The sequence below is a fragment of the Lepisosteus oculatus genome, chromosome 2 (assembly GCF_040954835.1).
Source record: "Lepisosteus oculatus isolate fLepOcu1 chromosome 2, fLepOcu1.hap2, whole genome shotgun sequence".
Classification (NCBI taxonomy): Eukaryota; Metazoa; Chordata; class Actinopteri; order Semionotiformes; family Lepisosteidae; genus Lepisosteus; species Lepisosteus oculatus.
In genome coordinates, this window is record NC_090697.1 from 70,869,921 (window position 1) to 70,887,384 (window position 17,464).

At 35.9% G+C, this 17,464-nt stretch overlaps 1 protein-coding gene across 1 annotated transcript in view; it reads right to left on the reverse strand.

Moving 5' to 3' along the window:
* The window catches only part of unc5db (unc-5 netrin receptor Db), a 241,043-nt gene that overhangs the window by 143,548 nt on the left and 80,031 nt on the right, over positions 1-17,464 (reverse strand). The window lies entirely within an intron of this gene.

Here is a 17,464-nt window from a genome sequence, read left to right on the forward strand (position 1 = left end):
CAGTCTAATAAATTAAACAGGATCTGGAATTTCTAAATCCAAACTGACTATCACTAATGAGATTACCATATAAATAACTTTTATTTTCTCTCTACCTAACTTCTCTCTGCCATTACATACAGTACAGCACAGTAGAATACAGTTTGGAAAGGATATACAAAGGATATAACTTAGAGACAATACTTTGATTCTTTGCAAGTAGGAACAAAACCTGCAATTCCCTGATTACTCGACACGAGTCCTGTTTTGATATTTGACCCCTGAAGATGCCAGTTAATAGCTTCTTAATAGCATGCCTCATTTATTTGAGAAGAATTGGAAGAATACCATCTGGCCCTGGTGATTTGTTTAAATTCCCTTGATCCCTTTAACACATCAGCCTCTAAGATATGGAGCTTACACAAAAATAAGTAATTTATAAAAATATTTATTTATATGCATTTATAAAATATTACAAAGATTTGTAATTCTCTTAATCTTTTACAATTCCACTGTTAAGGTCTTTACCTCTTCCTTGAGTGATCTTTTCTGGTTGTAATACTGGAAGAAGTGCCTTGCACTGAATCTGACCTCCACATCAATATTCCTTTCTTTCCCTCTTTTAGCTTTTCTAATGCTCTTTTCACTTGCCCTTGCAGCTTAAAGTACTCTTTATTTCCGTCTCCTTTAGATGCTCTACAGTTTTCTTTTTCTCTTGGTGTTTTTCTTAATTGAATTGTTAAATCCCCTTGGACTCTGTTTTCTAGCCTTTGATTTATTATCAATTGCAATGTAATGTTCAAGCCTCAAGGAGTACACTTTTGAAACACGACCATTCATCCTCTCCTGCTTCCATTTCTATATTTTAGCATTTTTTTCAATGTTGGCTTTTAATAAATTCTAAAGCATCCTTTTTGACTGCATAAGTAGGGTTTTAGAGTTACTGCATCTTCAAAGTGAACCATGTTATAATTACTTTAATCTTGTCATTTACAAAGCTTAGAACAAGCTAGATCAAGACAGATGCTTTACTTCTCCTTGTCCATTCCACAGACAAACTGGGCAGGAAAACCATTGGTCTTTAACCAATTTAAACCATTTACTTTTTGGCTTTTGACCTAGCTTTTTTTCCATTTTTGTGCGGTAAAAGGAAATCCTCCCTTGCTCTGTACATTTTATAACCCACTGTATATTGAAGGATACTGTACGATACATCCATGAAACATTGATATTATGTTTCTTTTAGTGGTCTATACCATACTCTTATTTGCATTGTTTTCACTAGGTCTGACCTACATAGACACTGACATGTTCTATTCTGGTTCATATACCATACTATGCATCACCTATCCTGTGCTAACCAATTTCACAGAAAAACAATGCCCATTAATATTGTATTAATCTCTGTTGCTCTTGGCTAACCAAGTCTGAGAAGCCTCTATAACATCATAGTGATCAGTTTGTGCTTTGTGTTTAATATTGCTTTTCTGTAGAATTGCCAACAGAATTTAAAGCAAGACTTCAATCTTGATCAGATCCAAAGAAAAATATACTGTATGCAGCAGTGAAAGAAGAAGAAGAAATTAATTGGGCATGTTCAGTGGTTTAAATACCAATAGACATTAGTCTGTATATCTGGAAAAAAAAATCATAGCTACTTAAAAAAAGTTTTGCAAATCAGCCAACAAACAGCCTCGACTTCCCTATGTAAAGCTGTCACCACAAAAATCTAGCCCTTTTGCTTTATTCTCTCTTTCCTGAGCTGTAACCTTGCTTTACTATGCTATAATATCTTTCTGCTACAGGCCCTGTTCCAAATCACATAACTTAAAATGATTTCACAGAAGTGGAGTCAGCAAATTTCAAAGTGACAACATTCAGTGAATCTGCCAGGTCTATCATGATTGTGCAGTGATTCCACAACACGTCTGCTCAAAGTAATTATAGCCTGACAAGCCTGTATTCCTCAAAGTGAAAGACATACAAAAGAGAGATGGGAGAGAGGGTTCTTACATCATAGCCTTTTGCATCACCTGGAGATTCTTCATTGTATATTTATAAAATGTATTAAAAATCATTGTCTACTTTGCTAATTTATTGCTATGAAGTCCAATAAAATGGATATGGAATACAAAAAGCACAGATGCATCACAGTCAAGAGTGAAGAATAATATTAACATAATCCACACTAGTGTAGTACAATGTTTATTTTACAATTCCAAGGACTGGTAACTAGTATTAAGCCATTTAGAGGATGTTTTAGATAAAGCAACTACAGATACTAAGAGTTGGACTATTTCATCTGAAGGACAGATCATAAGGAGCTTAATTAACTTGCTAATAGCAGCACAGTAAGTCAGTTTCACAGTCAGGATTCAAAAATCAGTCAATATCTAAGGAGATACAGAGGTTCTACAGGAGGGGCTGGCAAACCTGATTCTCAAGAGCTGATTTTCTACGATAATTTTTGAAAAAAAAATACTGTACCTCAGTTACTTCACCACAAATGAATATCTTTCTTTACATTGAGATGTGCACAATCTTCTCATTTGGTTGAAAACACACTTTCTCCAAAATCCTAGATTGAGAAAGTACATTGACTGAGCTCACAGTAGTTCAATACAGCAATTTTACAGGAAATTGTAAAATAACTCCAATGTATCTGTTTTATTTTGCATTTCAAATCAAAGGGACGTGTAACGTGAAAAGCTTTAAAACTGACATACTGTCATACTGACTGTCAACAGTCAGCAGATTGTGGTATGTTATCATCTTGTTTTTTGACAGCTTTAATACTTGTTTATTTAAATCTCAGATTTTCCAGCTCTGATTACAATAAAGCAAAAAGCAACAACTACAGTGATAAATATAATGACTAATATGACTTATATGCTAATATAAGTTAGCATATGTGGTGAACTAAAGTTGTTTTAGATGGCAAAATAGTACAACTGTTACTTTTTACCCAATAATCACACCACCTCTTCTAAAAACGCAAACACCAGCACTCCATCCTCTGGCACTTTGTAAAGTTTTTCATACATCAAAGCAACATAGTTGCATCACAGAAGACAGCATTCAAGTAAGAAGCTCTTCTTGTTATTTCTGCATAATTGCAGTACTTGCAAGTGTGTGAGGGATTTCAAAAGGAACAATCTGCTTGATGAGAAGAAATCTGCCATGCTTAATACCATTGCAACATTTCATTATTTTTTCTAATTCACACTCGCTGTGCTCGACGATAGGTGCATGGGTGTATTTTATTAACAGTTACAAAAACTGCATCAATCTGTTCATTTGAAGCAGTTCTTACTTGGAAATCACCTGTCTAAGCCATTTCAATGCACTGTACAAAGAGACAGTTCTAAAAGAGCTGTTCCTGTACAGGGTGGATTTGCCATTCAGTATAACCTCCGATGTCTTCTGAAAGATTAGCTCTGCCAGAGAAAGCCCCTCAAGACAGTTAGAATATTATGTGGCTTTTTATATTTGCAAAGGATATACAGGAGATAATAGGTTGCCCAGACTGTCAATACTGCAAAAGTCTAGGTTTAAACGGATTAAAAAGCATATGGTTGAAACTCTGCAATAATCCCCACTGGGAGAAAAACAACAGTTCAATTACGAACGTCAGCAAACAATTGTGCTGCTTTCAAGCAAAACAAGCCCCGCGGTTTCTTTTGATTGTTTGACAAAGATTATATGCTACACTACCACATCTTTTCTTTAGTCTGAAAGTAACAACTCTATCATTAGCATGCGCAGTTCTGTGTTAAAATGACAAAGCTAACATATGTTAACCATTCAGCTGTTGTCAAAGGACTTTTGAGCCCAGGATTTTAGACTGAAGAAGAATACTAAAACATGCTAAAACTGCTTAGGCAACAGGCAGTACAAGACTCAGTCCTAGTCTACTGCAATACAGTCCCATTTGTTTCTTTAGTGTTATGCTTCTTTTATTGCCCCATAATTCACCAAAGTTCCACTAACGTTATCCATCAAGGAGATTTGCTGCCCATCTGACCCTACATGTTGTATTTACATCTTTAAAGTAACCACAGGTTTATTGATATATTTCCCTGGAAACAGAGACTGAATATATAAAGTAGCAGGAACAGGATTTTTCTCTGCTTTAAGCCATCAGTTATTTAGCAAACTATAACAGTGTCCAAGACAAATGACTCTGCTCTTTTACCCAGAAAGAAGAAAATACATTTTTGCTGACTGGGTTTCTCTTGACTAGTTTGCTTGCCCTGTCATTGGCACAATTTGATCCAGGGTTACTTTATGCAGCATATAAATAACCAAGCACAAAAATTTAATTGGGCTTTCTTGCCCCTGTCCTGATACCAGGGGACTCGAGTGAAATGTCACCCAGTCAATTCAGGAGTAACCTCATATGACTTGGATATACTTAATGATAAGGGTAGAAAGTGCATCTCATGCACTCTGTGACGAACAGGAACATCATGGCACGTTGGGCCTAGGCTATGATTTTCTTCAATGATGTGAGTTTTCTCTGCTCAGTGGGACCCCAAAAGACGTATAATGAGCTCTCCACATGCACACAACAAGGAAAAGGATATTTTCCACTTGGCCAAGTACAATGGACATCCACGAGTGCAGCAGCTGAATAAAGCCTCTGCTCACACTTGGCATATGTATTATTCAAACAGCCCACAAAAACCAATCTGAGCATGGTTCTTAAAACAGCTGCAGTCCAGAAATCCACATCAACTTTAACCTAATTGCTGCATTCTGCAATTGTTAACAAAATAGTTAAGGAATATCCCTCATTTAATGCTTTTTTAAAAATTTTCCAAACATTAAACAGAAAAACATGTTCTTTAAATGGGTAAATCTTAGTATTCTGAGTCCACATTGTAAAATATATAACTGAAATGGCAAAACCAATAGAAAGAGATATCTGTGAACCTTAACATCAACTGTTTGAAATGCTTAATGCTTTTTTAAGCAAACTACAAAAAATAATCTTTCACCATGTGCTCCATTCTAGAACTAAAATGTATTTAAATATTAATATAATTATAAAATAATAACTGGTTCTTTCGATTTTTAACATTAATCATTCTTCACTGAAAGGACGTGATATAGCATGTAATTTATTTATGGATGGTACAAAACACTGCAGGATGTCTACTAAAGCCTTCAAATATTACACATTTACGCTAGACATGTGAGTACCGTCAAGGTTGAATTCACATGTAAAATCAGACACTTTTCATTTAACATTTACTCCCACAACCGTATTGCACCTCTTCACTGGAAACAGCACGTGGCCTGCTGTGATTTACAATATTTGTTTGTGCCACAGAATTTGACATTCCTCTCCGAGCAGCGAAATTCTCTCTGCAGCCCTAACTGGCTCTGAAAAGGTTAAGCAAATCTGCTGAGTTGAGCTTGGGATCCGATTGAAGTTTTTTATTTACTTAATGAACTCAGTGGGCAGAGCTATTCGTGAACCATCTCCTGTCATTCATGGTGCTAGGGTGTGTTGAAGCATCACATAATTATTTTTGCCTTTTTGCAAGGCAGCTCTGATCTAGAGCTCATAGCAGTATTCCCAGGAGAGGGCTACTGTTCTGCCAACCCTGTTCAATATTTTAAACAATGCCTTTCCTGACACTGCTGAGATTCGCACAAAAACAATAGACAGGGTCATATCCATTCATCTTCCTGAAAGATAGACCGCCAGCCAACTGCTTATCTCCCTTCTTTCCCGCTTTTTCAGCTGTTGCTGCTAATTAAGACAACTTCTCATCTCATTCCATGGATGAAGCTGTAAAAATTCACAAGTCCAATGCATAATTAATAAACTTCTCTTTTTAAAGCCCAATTCATTTAGCCTGTTATTTGTTTTAGTTTTTTTTATAAGGGGGTAGGCAGCTAGAGAATTTACAGCTTGCAGTGATAGAAATCTGAAGCAGGGCTATACAGCAAAATTAACTAATATTTCATAACAACGTGCCCTGCCAATGCTCCAGTGACAATACTTCTGGCAAGCCAGTAATGTTTAACAGGTAAAGCTCCACAAGTCTAATTCAAAATTACACTTACATTGTTGCCTGCATAACACTGAAGCGACATTGTCAGGCAACCACTGATTAAACAATTGACTTTGACACCTGACTGGTGTTGCCAGGTTACCAAAAGTAAAGCCAAAGCCTTCATCTGAATATACAGTACAGATTCAAGATATGCGTTTTGGACTAGTATTCATCCTAATGTTGAGAACGATGTTGATTCTAAGACCAATTAAACTGGTCAACCGTCAGATATTACCATTAAATAATAGCAGTTTCTATTTACTGCATAAAGAACTTTGACGAAACTAAGTCAGAACAATTCTAACACAAAAAAACATTGAATTGTGTTTTTAATGAATCCTCAGAAGCAAAACCAAAGAAGCAGAAGATTCTTGAGCCAGATATAGCTTTTATCTACCAGTGTCAAAAGATTATTAAATTCCTAAGAAAGAATAATCCTTTATGCTTTTTCATTTTGTTTTTTTAACCAGAATTTATAAGACGTCTTACATTTTCTTAGGCCGAATCTCCTGTGTGTCTAAATCTAGGGCAATACTAAGAACACAGAATTTGTTTTCTTTTTAAGACCAATGTTCAGTCACCCATTTTAACAGCTTCATTTGAGAAAACCAAACAGAAATATAATGATACTTGTGTACCTGTGTCCATACTTCTCTTATTTAGCTTATCTGTAAACTCTTATGTTCTTACACACATACAGTATGCAAACTAAAATTAACATGGCTCACTTCTGAAAATCCAGAAGCTAATACCCTGTTTAGCTGTCTTGATGTATATCAAGGAATCAAAAGACAATTGATGTTATGTATGACATATAGTACCAGTTACCAAATCAGTATGACACTGAAGATGGATTCTTCTTTGTGAAATAGGTGTAAAATATCTTTTGAAAAAGAGAAAGGAAGTGAAATCACAAAACACTTTAAGCTTTACATATCCTGACTTTTTGAAAATATGTTTTGAAACATTCATTAGGCTTGGTGATAGCTGTGAGTTACCATAAAGGTTATCATATGACTGTAAGAAGGGCATTATTCAATAAAAGGAGTGAGGGATCTGCATTTTCCAATTCAATGCTAGTCCATTATTCTAGACCCATTTCAATACAGTATAGCACATCACTGACACTAGTAGTCCTATAAATGCAATCTTGTGGCATATTTTTAAACATAAAATGTTTAGGATTATTAAAATTTAATTTGAAAAAAGCCCGTATTCTTTTTTTAAATTATGGTTTTTAATTTAAATATAAATTATATAATAAATATATTACATCATAGAAAGAAAATCTTCCTTTTCTACTATTTGATGACTATTTGCTTTTGGGCTGCTGAGAAGCTTTCCCTCGATACGTACCTTAGAAAAATACTTAAAACCTTTTGTAGGAAAGGAAAAATTAACCAGTCTGATTTGTAATATATATAAAGATTGGGAAAATAAAGGTGACTTTATTTTTAAATATTTTTTTAAACAGCCATATAAATTGAAGAAACAATACATGAAATAAGTACAGATCTCCGAAGACATAAAATAGCCTTTGAATATTTAAAAAAGCATAGTTGCAAATGTAATTTGTGTAGTACTATGCAGTAGTGGTTAAAACTCTGGACTGAAGGGTTGTGGGTTCAAATGCTGCTATTGCACCCATGAGCAAGGTTGCTACAACCAAATGTCTCCAGTAAGTATCCTGCTGTATTAATAGGTCTCCAGGTCATCACTGTAAATGAGAATTTGTTCTCAACTGACCAACCTGATAAATTAAGGTGATACAAAAATTCCTCTAGCGAGGATGGAGTAGAGATAGGAGTTCATTGTGAAAAAGTGTGGCATGTCCAGAAAACCGCAGCTGTTGAATTCGCCTTATTTAAGATGACAACATTGTGACAGGTGGAGGTTCAAGTTTGTGATCCCGTTTTGTGCTTTGAATCACACAGGCTGCTAAATTATTCAAACACTACAAGTTGTTATTGTTATTAGTTTAGGCCCTGGCAGCAATGCTGAAGAGATTAATCCAAGTAAAGGGGGCACAGTAATACTGTACATGACAACTTTGTGCTTTGAAATGAATCACCAGTTCTCATCTCTACTCTTTCAGATAAGTTTTTAACGAGGTTTTTACACAGTTCCCAGTTACATTAGCTCTGGTAACATTTTAAGCTTGGAAATGTTGTATTTTCTATTTTCAGTGGACCTGAGGTTATTATTCCTTTGCACAGTTATTATAGATCAAAAATTAAATTTAATAAACTTAATAAAGGTCAGCCAATTTTGATTTTTTTATTGAAAAAAAAGGCGTGCATGACAAATTATTTTGGGAATACAATGGCTTCTAGTCATCCAGTCTCCTCTGTTGTAGTTTAGCACATTTTAAAAATGCTTTCTCTTTCCTCTTCACTGCTGATGATGCACATCAACATGATTGTGATATTACTGTGCTTCTCTTTGGGCAGCCTCCCCTTTAAAACTACTGTAGATACAATTGATTCAGAATTCTATTGCTCTGGTTTGCAGCCGTCATCATATCACTCTTCTTTTGTCCACTTGGTTTCCAGATTGTGATTTAAAAGGAAAAGCTTTTTGATAACATGTAAGTCTTTTTTTGGCTGTGCTTTTCAGCTCTAGCCCTGTGGAACCAATCCAGGTATTTTTGTCCAGCCAGCGCTAAATTGTTCTTTTAAAATCTCTCTTGCTTTACATTACATTTAAAACTCTCACACATAAGGCTTTTGGAAAAAAAAAGTAGATAATATTGCTCCTGTTGAATGGCAACTCTTGAAGACAAGGACTTTGGAACCTAAAACTATTTTTCTGTTTAACCAAGATAAAAAATAATATGAAAAGTTTTTACATATACTGTACCAAAACTTTCTCTAATGGTTAGGTGGCACGTGAGATTGCACACCTTGAGTGTTTTTGTGCAGGAAGATTTCCTTATAATGTCAAATAAATTTAATTATTCTATACTGTCTGTGATTGAGCTATGAATTCCTAAAGCCTTCTACTCTGAAACAAGCACAGACTATCATAAATTGGCTTCTCGCTGAAGAAATCAGTCACTTTATGCAGAGCGGAAAGCTTTTTGATGTGTGGCCTGACCTGAAACATCACAAACATAATCCTGTAGCAAAGACACAAACATTCATTTTCTGTTTTCAGTGGAGAGAGTGGAAAGATTCTGAGCTTCATTAGCTATTCATTGCTTCAGAAGTTCTAACATCTGGTCAATCACAGAAAATACGCTTCGGTTCACTGGAGTCAATGGCCTTGTGGTGAAATGCGCCCAAACCTTCTGAAATTACAAAGTATAGATTAAGCATAGCTCTGTACTATTTCAGGAGAGTTTCTAAGAGTTTATGCAGAATGCCCCTGCATTTAAATTCTTACTCGCCTCAGACATGCAATATTTGTTTTCAAACATTTATGGTATCTTTGGTATTAAAGCTCAATTTCTCCGAAATACTGTTTTGCATTCAGCTTGACTTCTAAGACCTGGCTAGAGTTTTGCTCAACTGACTTGAATTTTAACTGATTGATTAATAAGAAAAAGGGTATGATTAAGTTTAAGTTTTAAAATACACATGGTCCAAGCATTCACGTCTGGTTCAGAAATTCAGAAATATGTCTATACAGTACCTCAGTTTATTCGGGACCTAACTGTTGAATAGACAATTTCAATCTGTGCTAAGAAAACAAATGAAATGAGGATAATGTCAGAAATTAATTTTTGCCTGTGATATATCATATCTGACAGCCAGGATAGTCAAGTCCAGTGATAGGATTTTATTTCTTTATTCAAAGAAATAAAACACCTCTAATTTCTAAACCTTCTAAAACTTCTAAAGTTGCAAACAAATGTGTGTCTCCTTTTTTCTGTATTGGAGTTTTTGGAGTTTTGATGAGACTTTGCAGTAACTAGTATGGCAGGATAGTACAAGATGGCAACTCAGAAGACAGAGGTGAATAAAAGGTGTTCAATGTAATAATGAAAAAAAATATCAGAGTTAAAACAAAATCATTCCCATGAAATCTGCAAAACCATGGTAAAATGATTGAAATATTGCGTTTCCCAGTTTGCCTAAAACATGTGGCAAAATTATACTGTGGTTCACATCTGTAATTGAAAATGTTAAATAATAGAACCTTTAAAATGGTACACAGGTGCTTTCAGGAGAAGAATATCAAAATTCACACTGTTTAAACAAAGAGGAAGGGGAAAGATCCATTTCCGCGTGTGTGTACACTCTATGGGGTCTGTTACATGCAATTTGCAGGCAATTTATTTCCTTTTCTATCGACTGTTTTTTGCTGTAGTGTAAAGGAATCACTCCTGCATCACCTAATGCAGAATCAATACTTCCCAACAGGATTAAAGTAAAATAGCACATCTATACCTGTACAGGATTATGTATTTCCCCTTTGGAAGGAAGGCTTTTATAAAGTTTTAACTAGGAATTGATACAATGATGACTAGGAACTCTCCCGCAGTCTCTACCTCCTGCTCTGTCTATAAAAAAAACCTCACAGTGAGGAGAGGTCTGGCTCTTGCTACCACTGTTCATATCTGCAGGGAAACAATGACAGCACAAGCCCATAATCAACCGAGGGTAAAATATAAGAGCCTGTTCTCACTGCAGGCTGCACTTCAACAGCAGGCAGTAACCAAAAAAGCCAATAATAGACTGTAGCTCTTTGCTAGGTGAAGAAAGCAAGTTAACTGTGCTGTGACACAGCTAACACCTGTAGGCCTCACATTGCTAAAGGCACATTATATGCACAATAAGACATTATCCTTCAGTCCTATCTATTACGATATATGAATATGAATGCATAATGGCATAATTATCTTTATGAAAACACAATCGCAAACAGTTGGGATGTTGTACTTCACGGTTCACGCCAACTCTAAAGTTGTTGTTTTTTAGTTTCAAGGTCGTATCAGCTTGGCTCAAACTGTCTGACGAATATGCCAAGATTAAGATACACTACCTACAGTAGGTGAATATCTGAAAGTCTTATTCTCACCTTTCTGTAGTCTTTACTAAAATGTTTTATATAAAGAAGACCCTGGCCATCCTCAAGAGATAAACAGGCCTTGTACATTACGTACAGTAGGTACAAGTAAGTTAGACTGATGTTTTAGCTTGAAAGTCTCATTCTAACGATACACCAGTCTTTTTCTGTCATTTAAGCAAGGCACTACTCTTTACGCCAGATGACTGATTGTATCAAAAGAGCGAATGCAAATTGAAATTGTCTCTGTTATTGCGCGCGATCTTTAGAGATCTGTCTCAATTAAAATTGCCAAAGATCTATTCTTCTCCTAATTGCTTGCCTGCTTTTCCTCAAACTCAGCGTTACTCATTGGCAATGCACGGTATAAGTGAATCCATTAGTGTTAATTCACAAGACAGCACTGAGAAAAGCCCCACATACCATTATTACAATTATCTATAGCATTTGCAAATCATAGCCTTGTAACATCTTGTAAATTAATTTGATCTGTTTGGACACTGATGCTTACAGTAATGCTTAATACAAAATAGCAAAATCATCTAGCTGTATCCTGTTAATGGATGACATGCTAAGAGTCATGGGTTCAGTTCCTGAGGTGGTATCTGCATGGATTTTGTATCCAGTCCCAGTGTTTTTGTGGACTTCCTCCAGATGTCCCGGTGTCCTCCCACAATCCAAAGACATGCTGGAAGGTAAATTACCTGATGGGAGTGTGTGTGTTGCTGGTCTTTGTCTGCCCTGCATTGAAATGATGTCTCTTCTAGGGTGTATCCCACCTTGTACCCACTGCTTGCCTAGTTAGACTGTTTTCCCCCATGACCCTGTCCAGGACAAAGCAGTTCAGAACATGGATGAATAGATGTATCTCGTTCATCTGTTCTGCCATTCATAAGAACATCCATAAGAAGAAAGGAGAGGAGGCCATTTGGCCCTTTTGGTCTTAGTTATTAGCTGCATATTAGCAGCTTAGATATTTGTAGCTTATCCAAGGAATTCATCAATCCATTTCATGAATGGAAGCCAAAATATTGACTTCAACCACATACAGTAGCTGATCGATACTCCCACAAGCCTTTGGTTTAAAAAGTGCCTCCTGTTTTTGGTTTTAACTGCACATAACTTTTTTAAATTTGTATTCTCTGGGTCTTGTTTCATTTTGAAGATACTTGTAACATTATTCAAATTCTATAAAGCCAATAAAGACGCTTTCACGTTGACCTGAAAACAGTTAAACAATCAACCTACAGTACATCATCTACAATGCAGCCAATTTCATAATGTTTTGATTGTTTCTTCACCTGTTTTGCCATATACATTTGGATGATTCACGGCATTAAACAAATTTGAATATTTTCATATGTTGTGCCTTCCCAATTTGGGAACACCAACTGCTAATTGTCTCATTATTACAAAAACTGCAAGACGCAAGAAGAATAAAGACCCAGGCATGCACTGATACACTATATCCACTTACCAGAGCCTTTCATGATCCTAAAGCACTGACTGGAGCAGCAAAGCCTCTCTCGCTGACATGAGTGCAAACTTACCGATACTGGCAAACCCTAGGGGTTGCATTAAGCTCAGCAAGCCAAGGTTATACACAGAAAACTGCTCCGCAGCTTTCTCAGATTCACAGCAACCATTACCCTCAAATCAGCTGTAAATACAAATGGTAGCGGCTAAGGATGCTGAATAGAAACAAAACATTTTCCCAAATAATCAAGATTATTTATAATCAAGATTAGCACTGGCCACATGGACAACATGGATAAGGCAATCAGAATTGTGCACAAAACAAGCTATTGATGGTGGCTTTGGGGTTGGTGAAGGGATGCTTGAGTAAAGAACACTGGAAAGGAAAATCTTCAGTCCTGGATTGATACCTTGTTGAGCAGATGATAGTTGGGAAGTGGGAAGTCCTCCCACAGTTTTTTTTTTTATGAACCGCATTCAAAAAAGCAAAAAAGGGGAAAGCAACCTCCAAGTTGAAAGTGCACTTTGAGTTATTACATACACACTTCAGCAGTATTAATGTGCTTGCCCTGATTTGTTGGATTAATGCGTTCACATCGAAAAAGAGAAACAAAATAATGATCTAAAATGCTTAGATTAAACTATACCCTTTTATCTACCCTTTTATTGATTCTCTTTATGAAATGGATCCCTTTAATAAATAAATGGGGAAATGGCTTTGCAACAGCAGTAGTTACCCACAACGCATTATACAGTATAAATCTGCGTGAGTTCACTTTTTTCCATGCAAACACATTGATCCAGCAAATATGGCAAAAATGCCAGTGTTTGTCAACAGATGTCAATATTTGGTCTTAAAACAATCATCAACATGATAAAATTGTGACAAGGAACAAGGGAAAGGGTCTTGATTTCTGTTTTGCTGTTTTGCTTGAGTTTTGTAAGGGCTTTTCCTATAATGTTTGTTTTTATAATAAATACATTTTCAGCAAATTGTGGAGGAAGTGTAGTGTAGCTCACTATGTTTTCAGGAAATTACTCTCACTTAAGTTCTTTTCACAACAAAACTTAAACATAACTCATTTTCACCACACTCCTGGCTCTTTAGGAGATTTCTGCCAGTTGCAAAAGATCGTAGAAGAGCCTTACTTTTGTATACAAAAGTTTTTCATTATTGTTCTTTCTTTTGCCTTCCCCATGAACTTCCTCTCCTCCAGCTAAATTATCTTATTGTGAATCTTGGTTCCTGTACAGAAGAACAACTCCATTCCGACTGAGTGGTTTAGTACTTGTTTCCTCCTCCTGTTTTTCCACACACAGCAATGTTTTCAAATGTGCACAATCTTTTAAAGTATTTTGAAGTACTCAAATGAAATACACAACTCTCAATTTGTTGTTAACCTCAGTAAGCTGGTTTACAAAAAACAATTCCTGATACACAACATTAATAATAAAATAACCCTACAAAAAACCCTTAGACTTCAGTCCTAGACTCTTCTGTCTTATAAAGGCTTCTGCAAACTTGCTTTTGCCCTTTTACCACAATTAAGCAGTCTTCTCTATCAAATAACCTATTTGCTTGAGCAATACAATACGCTCCACTTCATTTTGCCATGTGCATGGTTAATCACTACAAACACAGTACACAAAAGACCTGAAGCTAATTAAGGTTGAGAAAATTGATTTATAAACTTTAGACACTGCCAGCTTAATAAGGGAAGGCAATTATAAGAAATTATTTTTTTTTGTTACAGATTTGTTCCTCCTTTCACTATGCTTTGCAATCGCTGTAAGCTATTATCAGGTACGCAATTAAGCTGAATGTACTGTAAATGAAAAGTGTCTCCAAGCACTTTGTGAATGTTTCATGAACAACAAAGTGATTGCTTGGCAAGGGTATGATTTGTGAAGGTGAACATACCGTGGCAGTGCATGGGAAGGGTGAATATTTTCAAATAAGATTTCAGATAAATGTGGCATTGTGTGGGGGAAAAAAAACACATAACTACAGCTACAGCACATTCTTCACTTTGAAGCTGACAGAAGTGTTCTTTACAATAGCAAATTGTTTAGGTAAGTCAAGCATAATGGAGTGACATTATTGCATAATCAAAGAGGAAAATGCAAATGGAATCTACAAAACAAAGCAGGTGAAGTTAGCAATATTAACATTACTCAACTGGTGAGCACAGAAGCCTTCTTTATGATACCACCCTAGCAGAATCCGTATTGTCCTGGACAAGCTCTTCCTCTATCAATATTTGCACTGATTTACATGTATGAGCATGTACAGTATGAGTACAATTTTCCATAAAACCACTAGTGTCTTTGTTACAAATTACCACAATGACGGACAGTCAAAAGCCACTGCTGGATATTACATGAGATATGGATGGATAATATATGAGATATACTCTATGCACTGTTATGCTTTGTCCTTCATGTACTACATTATAAAAAAAGCCAAGATCATAAAAAAGACTATTCTGAAGCATCAGAGATTTCACTTTCAGTTAAGTGAAGTTCATGCCCTCTTCTTTGGCTAATAAGCATCGTGCCACCATCAGTAATGTATCCGGGTTCCTAAATCTGCATTTGATTATGAAACAAATCTTGTTAGGAAGCAGACAGGACAGACTCAGAGCACTGCTGCCACTTTGCTTTGCATTTTTTATGTCCTTCTCTTTAACTGTAGTACAGAGAAGGGAGCTCATTGAAATCAATTTGCATTTGTCACGCCATTGATACACAGGAGCAGTTTTTGCCAGGGCACAGTGCTAACCTGTATGCAATCAACTTGGAGATGCTGTGGCTGTGGCACTGGCCAGGTTCCAATTCTTCTTTCATGACTAAAAAGAGAAAGAAAAGGCAAAAATGTGAGAGCACCAGCTCTGCTAGACTCAAAACACTCCTTTCTCATGGATAAGCTGGACCTAGGAACTAGAATGAAAGTTTATAGTTTTATTTCAATCTAACATTTCATAGTCCTAAGAGAGAGAAAAAAAACAACTCACTTGACAAATCTGTAAAGACAGCTCCATGAAGAAAAGATTTTATCTGAACAGAGGTATTGATCAGAAGAATATGCAGGGGTCTGCAAACATACGGACAACACGGTGGAAAAAATCATAGGAACTGTCCATAGTCCATCTGAGGAGGGAAACTGATGTCAGGTGTCTAACAAGACCTAAATTGATAAAAAAGGGCCCTAACTATAAACTGTAAAGTGACGATAAAATAGAAAATGTAAAGAAACAAGAGAAACTAAAGAATAACATTAGATGAACATTAAAAGTACTGATGCTCATTTCTCCATGTGCATTAGAATGCTTTTTCTCTCTATGAAAGTGCACCTGCCAATGAAAACATCTAAACCAAACTCGTAAATAAAATATTACTATGGTCTTATGGTTAACCATCAAAAGAAGCGATCCTGGTAAGCTGTTGAAAAACAGCAGGGATTGCTGATCCATCACAGTTACAGGATCTTTCCCAGTCAGTCCTTAGACTGCAGGTACTGTACCTGGCTTTAAGAATTTCAAAAGAGTGTTTTGGTAAGAGAGCTCCAGAATGCTTTCTAAACTCACAGGGGCTAACCAGGTCTGACGGACTCTTACATGAGTTGGCTAATGAGATCCCAGTGTGATACTTTTTTAATGAAACCATCTAGGAAGCCAATTGCCCATAACGAATTATCATATGCTAATTAACACAATAGAATGAATAAAGGAGTGTTTTATAATCATATTTATTTTTACTTTGAAGTTATATGTGGGCACCAAAACCCCCAATCTCCTAAAGTGATTAATGAAGAAAATTAAGAACAAACAATGATAACAGAGTAAAATAATAATACTAAAAACATCTTTGGATAACTGATGTTGCTTTACTGTTACTTACACAAAGCAGTTCATTTATCATCATATTTGTTCTTCATTTTGCCTGCTTTCTTACAAGCAGATTTTAATAAATAGCCTAGTCTTGTCTAGGGGGATGGGGTCCTGATTGATGAGCCTACTCAAGACAGTGACGTATCTGACAGCTAGATGTTCATAATGATGTGCCAGTCATTGGTAAACAAAAGCCTTTTCAAGTGCTCTATTGCCAGGAGAGACATTTGCCAGGGTTTAACCATGCAAGCAAACATGGAGCTTAATCAGCTCCTGTTTAATTATACTTTCAGTCAGTGGAACTCCTCTTCTGTAGCACCATTAGGAAAATCTGGGGAAGAAATGTCTTCCGAATAGCTCACAATAACATACATGTAATTTACCACTAACCCCCAGTTGAACCTTTTGCTATTATAAAAAAAAGTGACAATTAAATTTACATCTGAGCTGAGCTGTTTAATAATATTAATAGCAAATGAAACTTAATAACAAACTCTGCAAATATTTCAGTCCTTCTAATTACATCCTCACACACCTATCTTTTAGCTTTTATCTATTAATGGCTTTAATGTGGAAAATAGGATAAACATTCAAACTCAGATGGGGGGCACGGTGGCACAGGTGATGATAGTAAGTCTGTTAACACTGAAACTACAGTAAAAAAAACTGTTTGAATCTGCATATGTCATCACTTAAAAAATGATTCAAGGTGATTTTCAAAAGTATGTGCTATAGTTTTCTTAAGTTTTCTAAAACTGTAACGTTTTAAGACCTAAATCTAGTAAAACTGAATATTTGTCCAACTGAATATACAGTAGATTGTTAGTCCAACTGAATTTAGCTGGATACAGTTGTGGCTGGATTTTACTGGGAGTTAGAAAGCATTCTATATTTAAATTAAAAAAAAAATAATTAATGAGGAATTACAAGACTTCTGCCTTAATAGTTTCAAGATTTCTACAGAAAGCACCACTGTTTCAAAATACAGAAAATGAAAGCGAAGCAATGGATATTTACCACCAGCTTGTAACTGAATGGAAA